Source organism: Gavia stellata, chromosome 1 (genome assembly GCF_030936135.1).
Source record: "Gavia stellata isolate bGavSte3 chromosome 1, bGavSte3.hap2, whole genome shotgun sequence".
Classification (NCBI taxonomy): Eukaryota; Metazoa; Chordata; class Aves; order Gaviiformes; family Gaviidae; genus Gavia; species Gavia stellata.
The window spans coordinates 74772432-74789252 of record NC_082594.1 but is presented as its reverse complement, the minus strand read 5'-3'; the positions used below and the strand labels follow the sequence as shown (position 1 = coordinate 74789252).

At 45.2% G+C, this 16821-nt stretch overlaps 1 protein-coding gene across 1 annotated transcript in view; it reads left to right on the top strand.

The window, feature by feature from the left end:
• Positions 1–4129: 4129 nt before the first annotated feature.
• CYFIP1 (cytoplasmic FMR1 interacting protein 1) overlaps positions 4130–16821 on the top strand; it is a 78422-nt gene continuing 65730 nt past the window's right edge. The window contains exon 1 of the mRNA XM_059820471.1: positions 4130–4160. The gene's annotated coding sequence lies outside the window, so the exon portion shown is untranslated. The remainder of the gene's footprint in view (positions 4161–16821) is intronic.

The following is a 16821-nucleotide window of genomic DNA, read 5'->3' as shown; positions in this document are numbered from 1 at the left end:
TCTAGCATTTCAGGGAGCTGGAAAGCAGAACTAGGAAACCCTGCTTGCTCAGATCCTTTTGAGATAGTGGCATTCAGCACTAGGAGGGAAATCGGAACCAGAGAGCTGCACATCTTGTCATGTCCTAATGAGTATTTATGAACGTGCAGCACGCTTGCTGTTGGCAGCTGGGCTCTTGGTGGCACGTGCTCTCAGGGGTAGGAATCGCTTTTCCTAGAGCCAGAGGTAGGTGTGGGTGACCGGATCACTCTGCATTTGCATAAGGCCTTGTGAAGCAGAGAGCTCCTGGTAGGAGTGATGGTAGGAGTTATGTCTTTACTAGCTGGCCAGGCTTCCTACTGTGGGCAGGTTCTCGCTTTCTGAGCTGGCTGCTCATTGAGACCTCTGAGACAGTTGCTGCTTCCTGCTCACTCTCTTCTACTTAAACTCCCAGGTGCTGTTCCATTTACATAGGTGCCTGTCTCCTCCTGAGAGCTGAAACAACGGGTTTGCTATATGTAGTGTGGAAGCACATAATCTCTTCATAGGCTTGTTATGCTTTAAACCATTTACCACATCTGACACAAAATGAAGTCTGTGCTGACTTTTGCAATTTTGCATGATGTCCTGTTCTTGGGGTCACTGCGGCCATTGCCCGTTGTGGCTTCATAAATACCTTTCTGTGTCAGGTCATGACAGTTTCCTGTGTTGCCTTATGTCCTTTCTGTGGATGATAAGATCTCTGTGGACTCAGCAAGTTAAAAGAAAAAAAAAAAGGCAGCTAGATATGCTATTAAGCTTAATCTGAGTGGAAAGGTGCAAAACCAGAGGGTACATCAGCATCTTAGACATAGCAGACACCTCGTTGGCAGGACCACAAGATTCCTGTTGAAGCTCTCAGACTGCTGTGGAATGGAACTCTTCCATGGATTCCTGTGGGCTCCTGCAGAAGACTTTCTTTCATTGACTTTGGATAAATAGAGCCCAAAGAAAGAAGTTAAAATGAAAATAGCTGGAATTCAGGAAGTAGACTTGTGGATGTCTATGGCTAGCATAGTGCCTTGAACAAAGGCTTATCTAGTCTTCAGACAATTGCATTAAGCTTGTTACTACCATATTATCTGATGTTCATCTGGTTTAGGTGTAGGGTACATAAAGTGCCAGGAGCATGATACATCAGTGTTATAGATCTCGCTAAACATCATTGGCAGGCACAGATTAAATATCAGGTTTGAATAAATACCACCCAAGAAAGGGCTGTTTGAGATCCTAAGTCTAGCCATCGGCCTCATAAAAACCACACCTAACTTCCAGTGGATAGGAGATCAGCTAACGTCTTGATCAGGAATGTGTAGATACATGTATCTTTAGCTAGGCCCAGAAGGCCCGCATTCAGTGTGGCAAGAATAATTAAGAAGAATGGATACGGTAGAGGGAGAAGCAGGTCATGGAGAGCCACTGAATGCCTTTACTCAAGTACTGTCATTGCAGTACTGAAATTGTACAAGAGTGGAAAGAGCAGGGAGTTGTGGAGGCATTACAGAATTAAATCAGGCAGCTGGATTGGTGTGATGTGGGCTCTTTTAAAACGGTTCTGATAAGCATGACTCATGTTACATGAAAACATAGACATCCAGATGGTAAAATGTGATTGTCCTCTAATTCCAGTATAATAATATAATTCCAGTATAATAATAGAAAAGCAACACAAATCTTGACTAGCTGCATATCATCATCAGTGTTTTTTTATCTGACCTTATGGGTAGCTATAAACTTGAGTATGGGAATGTTGATCAAGAGCAAATTGCTCCAGCAGTGGGGAAGTAGGTCCTTCACCCACTCTGTTACTTTAGGAGCATAGCAAGACCTGGGGCATCAGGCAATCCTTAGGACAAGCTGTTACTGCTAGGACAGTGTGGCACCAGTTGGCAGTGCCTTGCTTTCATACAAAGCAGCTGCTCCTGGCACCAGGTGGCCTTTGGCAAGTACCGGAGCTGCGGTGGCAGTCTTTCACGGGAGCACTGCAAAACGAAGCGTTGCCCACCTGGGGGCAAGCTGCTGTTGATCAGATCTCACTGGGAGCTTTTGGCTTGACTTAGAGCAAGTTCCCTGTCCTCCCTGCTCCGTTGTGGCTTGCTAAGAGAGGTCTCACTACTGATGTAGGCCAAGTGGCTGCATTAAGACAAGGCTGTTCTGAATTTGCACTCACTCAGGACAAGGAAACAAAACCAAACCTCCTTACAAAGGTGAGTTATTCTTTACTTTAGCGAGCTCGTTGCCCCCAGCACAAGTTTGTGGAAAAGGGCGTAGGGTGGATTGCATTGGACAGTGTCGGCTGTCATTTTAGAAACCGAAGCATCCACCCCTGGTTGTGTTTTATAGTTTTGACTGAGCTGGGTTTAGAAGCTAGGCTGATAAGGAGCTGTGATGGGTGAAATTAATTCATTTGGTATGTGCACTCAAAATACTTACAAATATATACAAACAGTCAGAGACGAATAAGCAGCCATATCCTAGAAAAGAAACTGCTTCATGGAAAAGACGATAATGCAGCCCTGGGAAAAATAGGACTGTGAAGATGTGTCTGTGATATGATGAAATGGTAACAATAACATTTTGAAATGATGCATAACTTCTCCACAAGCTGTGTCAATTCTTGATGATACAGAATGGGTGGAATAATTGGAGTAGAGTACTTGAAATAAGGAGAATTCAGGGGGTTTAGCAACTTATTCTCACTTTCCCAAGGCTTTCTTGTTGATGCTATTACAAAAAGGCTAGTTAAGGAAACTTAATACAGGGAAACTTGTTTGAAAAAAAGCAATAAATGAAGTAAAGGAATAATTACTTTGTTCTCAGCACAAAAAGCATTAATAGTATGCATCCTGCTAACAGCTGTTGAAAGAGACCTAAAATTGCTTGCTACAGCAGTACTGTGGAGCTTGCTAACGATTAGAGAGGATTCTCGCGAGTAAGTAAAATGTTGGATGCAACTTAAAAGCGGTCAAATACAAGCAAATAGGCTTTGAGGAAAAATTGTTGGGAAGTTCCCATGCGCTCAACTGACTGTAACCCCTACATTGAGTAGGTTTGTGGGTTCTGTCTGCCATAAAATAGTGGATGGAAAGAACAACCTCGACAAACTTTAGTGAAAAAGAGCTAGCAGTTTCATTTTGTTGTGCAGCATCAAGTTCATTAGATGAATCTTGAAGAAATAAAAGAAAAACAGAACTTGAAGTAGGAGAACATTATGTGGAACAGGTAAGCAAAGTTTAAAATGAGCAAGTATATATGTGTTTGTTGTGTTTTACAGAAAAATGCAAGTGGAATGTTGTCAACGGCCAGGGGAAAACAGCCCTTCTTGTGTTTTCTATTTTCACTGTCAACGAACAGTGGCATTTCAAACACGAAAAAGACATGCATGAGCACCCTCTAGAGGACCTTTAGAAGGGTTTCCTAGGGGATACCTTTTGCTTCTTTAAGGTTAGGTCCTCCATCCTTACTCCTGGGCTCTTTCCCTCGCAATCCCGCCAAAACGGTACAGTGGAAAAAAGTAAGTGACCGGTTACTGCCGACCCCGGAGTCCCCCGGGCGCTGCATTTCCCTACGGGGGGCTCTCACGGTGGTTCAAGCGGGCCCCGCTTGAACAGAGGCGCAGGATCGGACTTCCTCTGGTTTGTGTACAAGTACGACGGGGGCACGGTAGTCTTAAATATAGATTCGTCGTCTTATGTATAGATTTCCCTGTGCGTATGCCCCAGAAAAGGCCGCCTTCATTAAAAGCCGAGAGACGGATCACGCCGTGGCAGCCGAGCGTGCAGCTCTGCCGCCTCCGGCAGAACCCGGGACGGCTCCCGGCTCCCCAGGGAGGAGGAGGAGCCGGAGCCCGAGCCGGAGCCTGCGGGGGGGAAGGGGCGGCAGGTTTGGGATGAGGCGGGAGGAGGAGCTGGAGCGGCAGGAAGGGTGTTTCCCTGCGCAGCTCCCGGTTGAAGTGACTCAGACAGGAAACTCCCCACCAGGCGTGGCCCAGGAGCGGAGTGGCCGGGCCAACGCGACCCTCGGCGGCAGCGGACGGGCCGGGCCGAGCCAGGCGGAGCCCGCGGGCGGACGGACGGGCAGACAGAGAGACGGGCTCCTCCCGCCGCCGGGCAACGCCGTTCCCGGGAGCCGGCGGCGAGCGGGTGAGCAGCGCTTCACCGGGCCCGGAGCGGCCTGCCCGCGGGGCGGGGGCCGTCCCTGCGGCGGCGACTCCGCGGCTCCGGGCGCGGCTTCACCCCCCTCCCCCGTCTATAGGCGCTTTCTCCGCGGCGCCTGACGGCCCGGCGCCCCCTCCGCGCACCTCGCTGGTGGCCGCGAGCCCCATACGCTTACTGTTGTTCTGCTTATGCCCCCCGCTCTGTTTTTGGCGCGCCCCTGCGCTGACCCCCTCGCAGCAGGCTGCGGCCCGCCGAGCTGCGGGGCCGGGCCCGGCCCGCCCCGCCCCGCCGCGGGGGCGCGGGGCCGCCGCGGGGGCTCCCGCTGCTCGGGCGGAGCCGGGCCCCGGGGTGCCGGGCGTCGCCTCGGAGGCGCTGCTGCGGCGGGAAGGGTCGGGCGGCGGCTTGGCCGGGCGCTGCGAGGCGGCTGTCGGCAGCGGGCAGGTGGCCGCCCCCTCAGGCGGGCCCCGGCAGCGGGTGAAGCCTCAAGGGTGGTTACCCAAAGGCTGATTCTAGTCTTTCTTCTGGGTGCGGGGTCCGAGTTGTTCTCTCTCACGCGTAGCCCGTGCCTCTAACACAGGAGCCGTCGCAGTTGTGCTTCCTAGGCTGTCCGGGAGCGGATTAGATGGGGAAAATAAAAGGAAAAAGCCCTGTGCAAGTTCATCCCGCTCTTCAGGTGAAGGAGATGACCCAGTCTCTGTCTGAGGCCATAGAGTAACTTCCTCTTGAGGCAGTTGAGTTTTGTACAGTTAAAATAACTGCTGCAGTGAGAGCAGCAACGTAGGCATGGAACTCCCCAAATGGATGGTCTGGTACCCCCTCCCTCTCCCACCTGTCCCTGATGAGCAAAGAGATGGGCACTGCACACTCACACTTCATCCGTCTGAGTATTCCTCTAGTTCATCGGGGACTCTGCTAATCGTCTTTGCCCCTTGGTAGGCTCTCATTGCCTTGATTTTTATTCCCGCGCCGTTTGATGACAGGTTTGAGTAGCATTTAGACATGTAAATAGTTGTTTGTGCCAGGGAGGCTGTTAGGAGGAACTTGTCTTTGTGGGATGCAGCCAGTCTGCCTGAAGTGGTGGCTGGAGAGCACACATTGGAGGGGGAGGCAAGCTGTCTGGAGGAATTTCTCCTTAATTAGAAGGTCATACCACGCTTTGCTGTAAACTGTGGGAGATGGAAAGTGTAGGCTAATGAGCGACTCCAGTCCTTATTGCATTCCAGTTACTTATTTGCCATAACTTTATTATAATGAACTTACTGAACACATACATATGCAGTGTTGCTGGTTAGCCTGTTTTTCAAAGTGGAACTTCTAATAATACCGCAATGCAATTCTGCGATCTCTGGATTATGTTTATATTAATTGCACTTACACAAACTGTTTTATGCTCAGACTGAGTATCTCTGAGCTATATGCTAGAAAATACATTGCTAGTCCTTACTTAAGTGTTCTGGTTCTTGGCTTTACTTAAGCCCTACTTTTATCTTTTAAAACCTCTTTTTTGCATTTGTAAACACAGAGTTTCTCCTGATCTAATGCAAAAGGCTCTTTAAGCCTTCCCAGACAACTGGTCTCTGAAGTCTGGCTGGTGTAGGCAGCCAGTGTCTCTGTAGCTGCCAGGAAGGAGGAGGAGGAATTCGGAAGCAGCCTGTACAGCATTGGGATACAGCAGGAAGGCTGAGTTCCAGTATCGTCAAAGCACGCTCAGCTTGCCCTCCAAGAAATGTACAGTAGGCTTTCTCTGCAACAGCTTGAATTTTTAAATTTTTTTGGTAAAAGATGATGTTATTGACAGAATATCTCAATTGTACTTTGTGGTTTTCAGATTGCTACACCTAATTTTAAATTATTTTTTTAAGAATAAACCTCTCAGATTCTTAGAAAAAATAAACAAGAACCCCCTCCCCCACAACTGCCCCGCTGAAGATGAGTAAGACTTTGTGTGTTTTGTTTACAGAGCTTGGGTTTGGTCAATTCCTGTTGAGGGTCATGATGAGGATAGTGGAGTGGTGTTTGAAATGTGTTCAGCAGCGTTAACTTAAAACTTCTGACTTAATAGATACCACAATATTTAAACCCAAGTGAAGCTGAATTACATAAGTTGTTTGAAAAAAATAAATCTACATTATAAGAAAGGGCACCTTCCGCAAACAGTCCAGACTTTTCAGTTCTTTACTCCTGAATGTCTGACTTACAAAAGCTGGTAGTCCTTTCGTGATGTATTTATAATATCCAAAGCATTCATTAACAAAATTCTTGTTTCTTCGGTTTGCCTTAGGTGGGAATCGGCCCCTGGGCTTGAACCTACAAATTCTCTTGACCCATTACACAGACTCTAAAGCTTAATTAAATAATTAACAGGTATCTGTTCCAGCTATGTGTTTTATGTTTAGAAGTGTGTCTGATATACTCCTTAGCTTTGGTTAGTACTTTGTTTATTCATTCTGTGAGAGAGGTGCCTTGCAAGGTGGCTGGTTCCAGAGGGTAGGTTTCACAATCTTGTAATAACTATCCTCTTAGAATCATCAGATTTTTATTTTTCATTTTGTTTCTCGAAGAGTTCTGAAATATTCAGGCTGAGGTGGAAGCTTCAGGGTGGTTGGGTTGGAGCTGCAAAGTTGGAAAAAAAGGTGGAACACCACCCCCACCCACCCCCCCCCAAGCTCCTTTTCTTTGATTCAGTTTTATTCATCCTTTGGCCCGAAAGCTGCTAGAATTGCTTGCAATGCTATACAAAAGAAAATTAACTTTAGTATCATTTCCACACATATTTATGTGCGCATCAAGATGGTTTCATTTTACAGTCATTGCTCTGCCTTCTCCGGGCAAGTTCTTCATGTGGTTCCTTTACCGTACCAACAAGTAAAGTAAACTTCAGTGTTGGGCAGCATGTTATACCATAGTGAATCAGAAGTCAACCATATGATTGATTTAGCTTCTTTTGAAATAGTGAGAGTGCAAGTTTCTGAATTCTTGTTGTTTATGTATTTTTAAATAGCTGTAGTTACTATGGCAAACCCCAACTTAATAAGCAATTATTCTTGAACCAAATTAAGTGCTTGTTTAGCTAAGGATGCTGCAGGAGCTTGACACAAACCAAGCGTGAATGGCCAGGGAAGTGGTTTGGGTGGATCCATCCATGCACTTGGGAATGTGATTGATTTAAACAGTCCTGAGCTTCCATTTGGACGTGCCTTCAGTTAGATCGTACAGTGAGGGAGTAGTAAATGTAACAGATATGGAAACTATTGATATTTAGAACATATACCTTGTTATAAGTGGCCTCTGGCAGACCTTACTCTTGCAGGGCATTTTGTTAGTTTTTGGCTACGTTGTTATTTGAATACATAACAAATGAAGGCCACCTATATTTGTCCTTTTTTTGTGCCGTGCGTGCAGCTCTGACACAGTAACATGAAAGAAGGACATTTCAGAATTGTGAAATATGACTGTATACCTACAAAAACTTACTGAGAACTTAGTAATGGTACTTACATTTTAAGCTATGGATTGTCAGTTTAGGATTCTTCTTTACTATGCATCTGCCATTAGAAGCTGACATTTGTAGGGCTCGGGGGTATACTTTGCTGTGTAATGCTGACAACTGAGAGTGTGTATTGATTTGCTTGGTTTAAGTATAATTCCATTAACCCATATCACCTGCCTTTCTAGTGGTAAAATTAATGTATGATGCATTGATGAGACTTGCTACAGGAAGGCAGAGGGTGCAAAACAGCAGATAATCTTTCTATCTCTTGGCACCAAAAATGTTGTAACTCATCTTTTGGATAGTTCCTTATCTCTCGTAAGCACACCGGCAAAAAACCCTGACACTTGTTTCCTTCATGGGGCTTAAAAGGTTTTCTCTGTGTCAGTACGTACTGTTTGCTCTCTACCTCTATTATGTCTGTAAATATATGTGCATTCATAAATGTGTGCATTGTGGAGAAAATCCTGTCTTCAAACAGTTCAGTGTTTTTTGGGGAAAGTGGCAGTCTTGGACTTCTAACTGTAAAAAGTAGGGTCCTGGTAAAGGTGGGTATGGCACAAAGAATTGTCAGGCATTTGCCACCTCGGTAGACGCTCCCCTCCCCTCAGGCTGACCGTCAGCAGGACAGCAAGTGAATTTATAGCTGTGTAGCCTTCCTAGAGAAAGACCATTGTAGGGGAGGTGATTTAAGGTTGTGGGCATCAGAGTTGAGAGCAGATCTGGCTGGGGAGGGAGCCCAGCTCTCCAAGCCTCCACGTCTGGAAGGTGGTGGTCCCAGGGATGGCTAGGAGCAGCGCTTGTGCTGTGCTGCCATTTCCCTTCCCCACATTTTCTGTAGCTGTTTCATCCCACTAGCACTTTGCTCCTGCTCTCAGGGACCCAAACGGGGCATCAATCTCACAGCCTGGTGAGGCACTGAGCTCAGGGAGGGCTCTTGGGATGGAAATCCCTTCATAGCCAAATGAGCTGCTTGCTAGGCGCTCCCTGCATGGGACTTACCCAGCTGTGGTCTGCCAGGTGTGGATTTGCAACCCTCCAAGTCACACAGCGAGGTCCCCGTTAAACTCTTCTCAATAACGTGAGAGAAGTAAAGGTGAACGTGGTGGTCTTTCAGTTGGGTGGCTGCTCTCTGTTTCTGCCTGTGTGCTGCTGGGACAGGTGCCCTGGCACAGGCGCAGCTTAAAGTGAATGACCTCCCCAGGAGGGGAGGTTCTACCTACTAACTTTAATAAAGCTTTTCTTATTTCAAATAATTGGGTAACACTAACACGTGAGGAACTGACGCTTCTGTTCTTGCTTTTGTTAGAGGTAAATGCCAGGACAGCAGGCTGTGGTGCCTCCCCTTCCCCTGGTTTACAAAGCAGTTACTTGTGGAGTGAAATTGCATGGTTTCTCCATGCTTGGACCAGATGTTGGGAGATTTTCTCAGTTTAACGGTGTGTCTCTCAGCAAGCCTCTCACAGGGCTGGTTTCTGCAGGTCTGGTTTTCAGGAATGTTGGTCAGGAGGTAGTAGAATGACCAAGCAACTTTTTAAAGCCAAGAATTACTCATTTGGAGCAAAAAAATGCCATTTCCCCTCCCCTCCCTCCACCAAAAGGTACCTTAAGACTTCAGAGAGTATGTAGACTTATGCTTATTAGATGACACTCTCTACAAATGATTAGCAGGGTTGAGTGTCAGTAATGTTCTTATGAATCAATACCATATTAAGTAAAAGAAAATAAATAAATGGTGCTTTTGGTTTTAGAAACAAATACTCAGATTTCAAAACCAGTACTGGGGTTTTATGTTAGGACATGAGTCTCAAGAGTTGACATGCTAAGTAATGATTCCAGCTGTGTAAATGGTACAAGGAGCTTTTGGTGATCCTTACTTTATGCCCTACAGGTACACAAGAGATTTGTTTCCATGGCTTAGATAAAAATATGGTAGTGCTCTATGTCACTTCGAAATACTTTAATTCTGATAGGGGCATGGACACTTTGTTAGGAAATAAAAACCTGAAGAAGAAAACCTGAAATAAAGACCTGAACTTGATTTACAGTCTTCCTTCAGTATAGCTCTAATCATTTTAAGTGGATTCACTGATGGTATTAAATCAATAAGGAGAGTGCACTGAATTGTATATTCTGAATGCTATCATGACACATTGCTCAAGATGGATATGGATGCTTGTCAGCTGATCTCAGAAGTAAAGCTTTTGATGAATTTTCACTGCAACTGCATATTTTCATGTATTGTATAAAATGTTACAGATGATGAGCTCTTTTAGAGGAGAAAGAAAGCTTAAGAAACTGAAAGCTATTTGCTTTTTCTCCTTCGCCCTGTCCTGTAGTATTTCCTTAATTTTTTAAGAGAACTATTAAATTATAACTTGCTTCTTGTCCGATTTTCCCTCTCCTGCCTGAAATGCACGTAGTGGTACATTTTTTTTAACAGCTTCTGAAGCCTGTGTTTTCTTAAATACTGTAATTTTGCAAAATTGTGCATTAGTCTTGTACTGTGTTTGCTATTAAATAAAAAGCTACTTTTAAGCACAAACAGTACAAATTTGCCTAAAATATCTTCAAACTTATTTTTCAGATAAAGTAGTGTAACTTTTTTTTGCCTAAATGAAAGTTGAGAGAGTTGCATTGTTGATTTAGTAAGTACTTTCAGGTAGAGGGCAGGAGTGGGAATGACAGCACACAGCCTCTGTTTTAGAGTCATTTTTATTGAAGCATTTGTTCACTTTTTACACTTAAAATAAGTCAGTGCCGAAGCCAGAGCTTCACCCGCAGGTCTGCATTGAAAAAACTCGCTGGATATAATTAACGTCTGTCATGTCACGGGGGACATGTGCTGTAAGATGGAGCTGGATGCATAATGCTGAGGCGCTGCGGAAGGGAGACTTGGGGGGCTGCTTTGACCTGGGCAGCTGCCCCCAGCAGTGCTGTGGCTGGTGGCCTCCCCACGGGCAGGGGCTGCTGCTGGGCAGGCTCCGCCGAGAAGCAGTGAGACTGACCTTGGAGCAACCATGTCTGGAAATGGGCTCAAGAAGAGAGTGCGTGCTCTCTCTCTCCCCTGAGAAAACATTTTTTTTTTTTCTTTATTTCTCCCCAGTCTTGTTTCTTTATTTCTCCCCAGTCTTGTGAAATGAAAGTACAGTTCAAGAAGTCACATGCTTAAATAAACAGCTTGTCCAAGGCTGAGGGGTTGTATTGTTGCTTAGATCGAAATCTAAATACTCTGGAGTCTGGTTTTTCAATCTTTGTGGCTCACCTCCCTCACCTGTGATGTGACAGACTGATGCTCAGCCCACCATCCACTGCTCCATTCAGCATATGCACACGGGTGCACCCTTTTTGATTAAAGTAAGAGCAGTCCCCCCCACCAAATACGAAGGACAACCAACGAAACCCATGTTGAATAGGCATGAGCAATCTGTGACAGTAGTCTTTCTGCAGGATGAAAGGTGCTGTGTCTGAGCAATGCTGGGTTAAGGCCAAGCGCACGTGCTTTCTTCTCTTCTTTCCGGGGTAGTTATTGCTCTTGCTGCTTCTTTCCTTGTTCTTTGCAGAATCCTTATGTTGGGAAACTTCCCCTTGCTAAGAAACGAGAGAGCTCTTCACAACTGCTGAACATGCCAGAAGCACTGTGCTTCAGTGCTAAACTTTAGTCTTGCCCAAAGCAATGCCGTGCAGCATTGCTTCCTAACACACCCATGCAGCAGCAGGAAGAATCAGAAACAGAAGTATGGAAGAAAATGCCTGTTGAGGACAGCTGCAGGAGATAGCAGCAGCACAGCAAAATGTCCAAAGCAGCAAAACAAGAAGAGAAAATTAAACAATAGGGGAGGGGAGGAGTGAACTGGGTGAGAGAAAAAGAACATGAAAAAGAGAAGGGGAGGGAGGGAGTCAAGAAGCAATAAAAAGAAAGAACTGGAAGTTGAAGGACAAGCAAAACATAAGCTGCAGCTGATGCAACTCAAAGATGTAGTATCGGGGGAGTGTTAAAGGGGTGAGGCAAATAAGTGTAGCAAAACAGATCTCAGCACATCTAACCTAGAATGAGACAACAGTTAAATCTTTTGACTTCATTCCAGCCTGAAGAGAGGCCAAATACTGTGGAAGGGTTTTTAATATGTAAGTTTAGGATTAATACAGAGCTGAGTTAGTATTCTGAGTGAACATGAAAAAAATGTAAGCATTAATTAGTAAATCAACAAAAGCCCCCTCTAGCTCCACTAATCACAGATTTTTGAGTTTTATTTTATATTGGCGACTTGTATCTTGGGCTTCAGGCTTAAGTACATAGATAAAACAAACCAAGAAAAACCCCTCTGTGAATTCTTGTAGCACAAGTGCCATTGCAGAGGGGGTTGTGTGCTGCAGACCAAGCTGCAGTGACAGGCCCTCCCTCTGTGTTCACATGTGTGGGATGCCTTTGGAGCAAACTTTACAGGGTTAGGCTTCTCCCATATCATTGTAATGGATTCTCAAATAAAACAAGTGGCAACAAGCAGAATCGGTTTCCCATTTTTGAAGTGCATGTATCGCACTACACTTGAGATTCCCTGCTTGGGGATAGCATTTGACCCTATGTTTTTATCATTGGGTTGTCGCATCTCTCCTCCAAAGTTTCAAGATGTGGAATGATATTGCAGATGCATAGTACTAGCCAGGCTGCTATTGAAATACCTGGTGATTACTTGCTGCGTTGTCCACTGCAGGTGCTGCTGCAGTTGAATTAGTATGTGCTCATCCATGTGCTACTGCTGGCTGCTAGCACAGCAAAAAAAGATAAACCCACTCTTGTGCTAACTTGCTAGCAAGAATATAGCGACTCCAGCCTTGTGCTATGATACGGGAGTGCTAGTATTACGCGACGTTCTCTAATTGCGGGAGAATTTTCTTACTGATGCTTTAAAAAGAAGTAGGTAGTAGACCTGAACCTTCTGGCAGGCATCAGGAAGGGCGATTCTGTCCCACCGTGGCTTACCCGTCTTGATACAGGCTTCGTCCAAAGAGCCTCAGAGTTCCCCTTTGTAACCAGTTGTGATGATAGTAGGTTATCGGACCTTCCTGTCATTGGAAATGTGCTTCAATTTGTGGAAGGGAACACCTATAGTTAATTGACAAGTGTGACCGATTGTCATCTGAGTGCCGGTGGTCAGTGTGTCAGTAAGCCGTTTCAGCTACATGCCAGCATTGTTAGCAGTGGTGTCCTTCTGACCTTGATTATGGCGTGGGAGGAAGGGAGAAACAGTACTGACTCATGAAAGCGTGGCTTTTAGGTTGCATAAATGGTGCTGCCATTGCTTACTGAAGTATCTGATGCTGCACAGAATTTGGCGTCCGAGGTGATAAGGCTGGTCTGTCACTGAGCACTTGAACTTTGGTTGCACGGTCAGGTCATAACATAGTTAATGCTTGTGGAAAGAGAAGGGAATTGCTTGTCATGATGTTTCCCTGCAGGAGACAGGAGCTGGACCAGTAGCGATGTAGGCTACTTTAATGAAGAATGTTGCGTGAAAAATTCATGTGACTGAACATGAAGTGCTTTTAGTTTGGGAAGTTGAGATTTTCTAAAAACAATACTTTCTGTGCTTTAGCATTATGTTTTCCTCCAGATCTGTGTCTGCTCCTGGGAGCCTGCTTCCTCTCCTGCACCCCTCGAACGGCAGGGCAAAGCAGTTAATGTGAGCCACGCTGCCCTGTAGGAGTCTAATGCAAATTAATTGTTTCCATTATGTGGCCATTCTTCTGGGACTTGCTATGGTGCTGGGATGGGATAATTCAGTGCCGGAATTTTTGTTTTCCCTTTTGCACCTATTGAGCTTTTTTTATTCCAGTCACAGATGTATTTTTGAAAGCCTAACAGTACGTCAAATCTGTTGCACAAAGGTCTGTCAGCTGCTGTTTGCTTTCTTCTGTCTTTTACTTTAATCAGGCAGGCCAGTAAATGATGTGAAAAGCATTTTTCTTTGCTCCTTCAGCTTATGCAAATCTGTTGCTTAGGAACGAAGAGGAGCTCCAGTCCCAAAAGGAAAATCTTACGCTGATCCCCTTGGCAAAAAGGCGGATTGTGCCATCCAGAGAATGGAAAAAGAGCATTTGAACTGAGAAGATCTGGCACATCCATGTTCTCTGAAGCACTTTAGTTATCAGTCTGTTAAAGTGTTTTCAGCTCAGTCTGAATTAATAGGTTTAATTAAAATAGAACTATAAGGGAATTTTTGAGAGAGATCTTGGAGGTTTGAAAGAAAAGTGAATATTATAGTAATTGCTGTGCTGTTCTTAGAAGAGAAAATCTGTTCCTTTTGTTAGCTCTTCCCTTCACAAGGGCCTTTTGTGATCAGAGACTCATGGTTTAACTTGAGTAGGAACATTACACAGAATATTGAATCAAATTTTCTTTATAGAAAAATGATTTAATCAATTTTCTGCAAGCCAGTAACTTAGAAGAATGACACTATGGAACAGAAGAAACCTGAAGTTGTTGTGTTGCTATAGGGGTAAAACTTAACTTCTGCTGCTGTGCAGACCAAGCCTATTCCTGTGGGAATGTTGTCATTAGTTCCCGTGGAGTTCACTGAGATTGGTCCCATAGACCCTGGTTCAACAGGCCATTCAATCATCTTTTGAAATTTATCTCTGTTTTAATTTCTCTCCTTCTATGCATGGACTGTGGAATGCTTTTGTTCCTCCTTTTTGAAGAATATGCTTCTCTTCTCCCTCCTTAACTGTTGTACATAGAATTTTCCTGATTTTCATCATGGTATTCTGTCTTGTAAAGTAGGGTAAGCTTTGCTTTATTTATTTATTTATGCCTGTTTTAAAAAGACAGAACAACTCGTGAATACGCATTTCACTTCATGGATTGCATGGCAATTGTAATCTTCAGTATCCATGCCAGGCTTGAGATTTTGTTTTAATTTAAGATTCAAAGATGCTTTTGCAGACTTAAGAAAGAAAAGAGGCAATGTCAAAGGAAGTGCTGTTTGAAGTACAGACAGACTTCCTCTTTGTCTTATTTTGAGCCTGGGAACATGTACAAGCACTTGGAGATCAAATGCATTTATTTAAAAGCAGAATGAAAAAATATGTCCAGTGGACTGCAAAAAGGCATGGGCCATCCCTTCCCAACACCCGTTTTCAGTCAAATGAGACAGTGTTCTCATCTGCAACCTTATAAAATATTCTGAAATTTCTGTAATCCAGCAATTTGTTGTTAGTTGTTTAAACTCCACCTTAATTATCTCACTTTTTGGCATGATTCTTCCCCTTCTTTTTGGATACAAAATAATTTTTTCCACTTACCAATGTCAGCGTTTGAGATCTTTTTGGGTTATGTAGAGCATGGTCTTACCAGAAACAATTCCCTGAAGGTCTCAGAACACCTCTGCTGTCTTGGGCTGTATTCTCACGCTAGTATTTGCATGTGTTGTATTGGTGTTGGATGTATGCTAGTTTCGGGAGCTGACATTGTACTGGGTGCAGCTTGGCCCGTTCTGCGCGGCAGGAGGTGGGGTGTGCTGCAGCATCTCGTCTTGCCCCACTTGTGCAGTTGCACTGCCGTGTCGCTGAACGTACTGCCGTAACTTCTCCCGCGGTGGAGAAACAGAAACTGCGCTTTGCTGATCCCAGCTCAGAGCTTGGCGTGCGGGCCCTGGCTGCCAGCCGCAGCCCCAAACTGCTGATCCAGCCTTTTGTCACCCGGGGCCCCAACCTCTGCTCTCCAGCGGTGGGAACTTGCTGCAGTTAATGGTGGCCATAGGGTATGTTTTTCCTGAACCGTTTCAGGCTGTTTGAAGTGTAACTATCTGCGTTTTGAATGGATTCACACTTTTTAAGTTTAAAAGTTTTCTTGGAACTCATGGTTAAATGACTGAAAATGTGTGCTTTGGGGAATTTCTTAGTTTTGGTTTTTTTGAGATGTGTATTTAAGATACTGGTGTCCAAGAATGGTGAAGTAGAGGAGTCCCTGTGGTCTGACTTGTACAGTTTGTAAAAATGAAGAGTTTATGTAGTTTCAGTGCTCAACCCTATCTTTTGCATCTGAATGATGACTTTGTTTTACACTTTGTTCCAGGAAAAGCATTTGCACGGTCTGCGTTGGGCTCTTGCTTTTCCCTGTGCGCCCTGTTGCTTTTCATGAATTACAGCGGGAGGTTAGCCAGTGCTGCTGCTTCTCTGACTCTCCTCACCTGGGGATTCAGCATCGCTCAACTCTTTGCCCATTTAGCTCTTCCCGCCTGCCTGGCCAAGCGTGGCTGGAGGTGGTGGTGTGTGCGTTTGGGGCAGGGAGGGAGAGGGTCTGTCAGTGGGTGGGCTGCTCCGAAGAGGATAGGACCTCAGGAGGGGTTTGCTCTGCTGCCGCTGCCGTGGGGACAGCCTAGGCAGCTGGTGGTTCGTTCAGGAGCAAATGTGACATGCCTCGTTTTTCAGCACCCGTTTTCAGAGTCCATCTGAAAGGTGGGATGAATGAGTGGAGGAAAGTAATTTCATCCATCATTTTTTCATCTACCTCTACTAGCTTGCTGCAGCCCTTCATGCCAGGGCAGCTTGAGGACCACACTGAATCCAGCTGAGCAAAGACACTTGTTTTACTCTCAGACTATCGGGGACATTCTGGTAATTCAGCTGAAGTTAAGCTGAAAAAAGTGCAGATCCTTTATGTTATTGTCTCTTTAATAATTTTTTTTTTTTTTGTAATCGGAGGTTAATGATAAAAGGAAATCACCATCCACAAGCAGCTGAGCTGTTGCCTAAATGAGATGAGCCTTTGCTCACCTTATCAGCTCGAGTGCCCTGGGCAGTGAGGGTGGCTGCTGCGCTTCCATGTGTGGTATTGGTGCTGGGGAGGGGTTCCTTCTCCATGGCATTGCCTGCTCGCTCCTCAGATCTTTCCCTTGCTGTGCTGTCAGCTAAACCCTTCTTTTGTTTTCCATGGAAGTTTACCTTCCAGGGCACGAGATGAGCATGTGGTAGCAATAGACCCAGTTGTGTCCATCGCCTGATCTTTCCGGTATGCAGCAGTATAGCAAAAGATGTGCTGTAAGGAGCTGACAGCAAAAACCACCTGGAAGTTGTCACTGTGTCCAGATCGTTACCTGCTGCAACCTGCCATGTTTCAAGCGAGAAGAGTGCTGGCTTGCCACTCTGCCACTC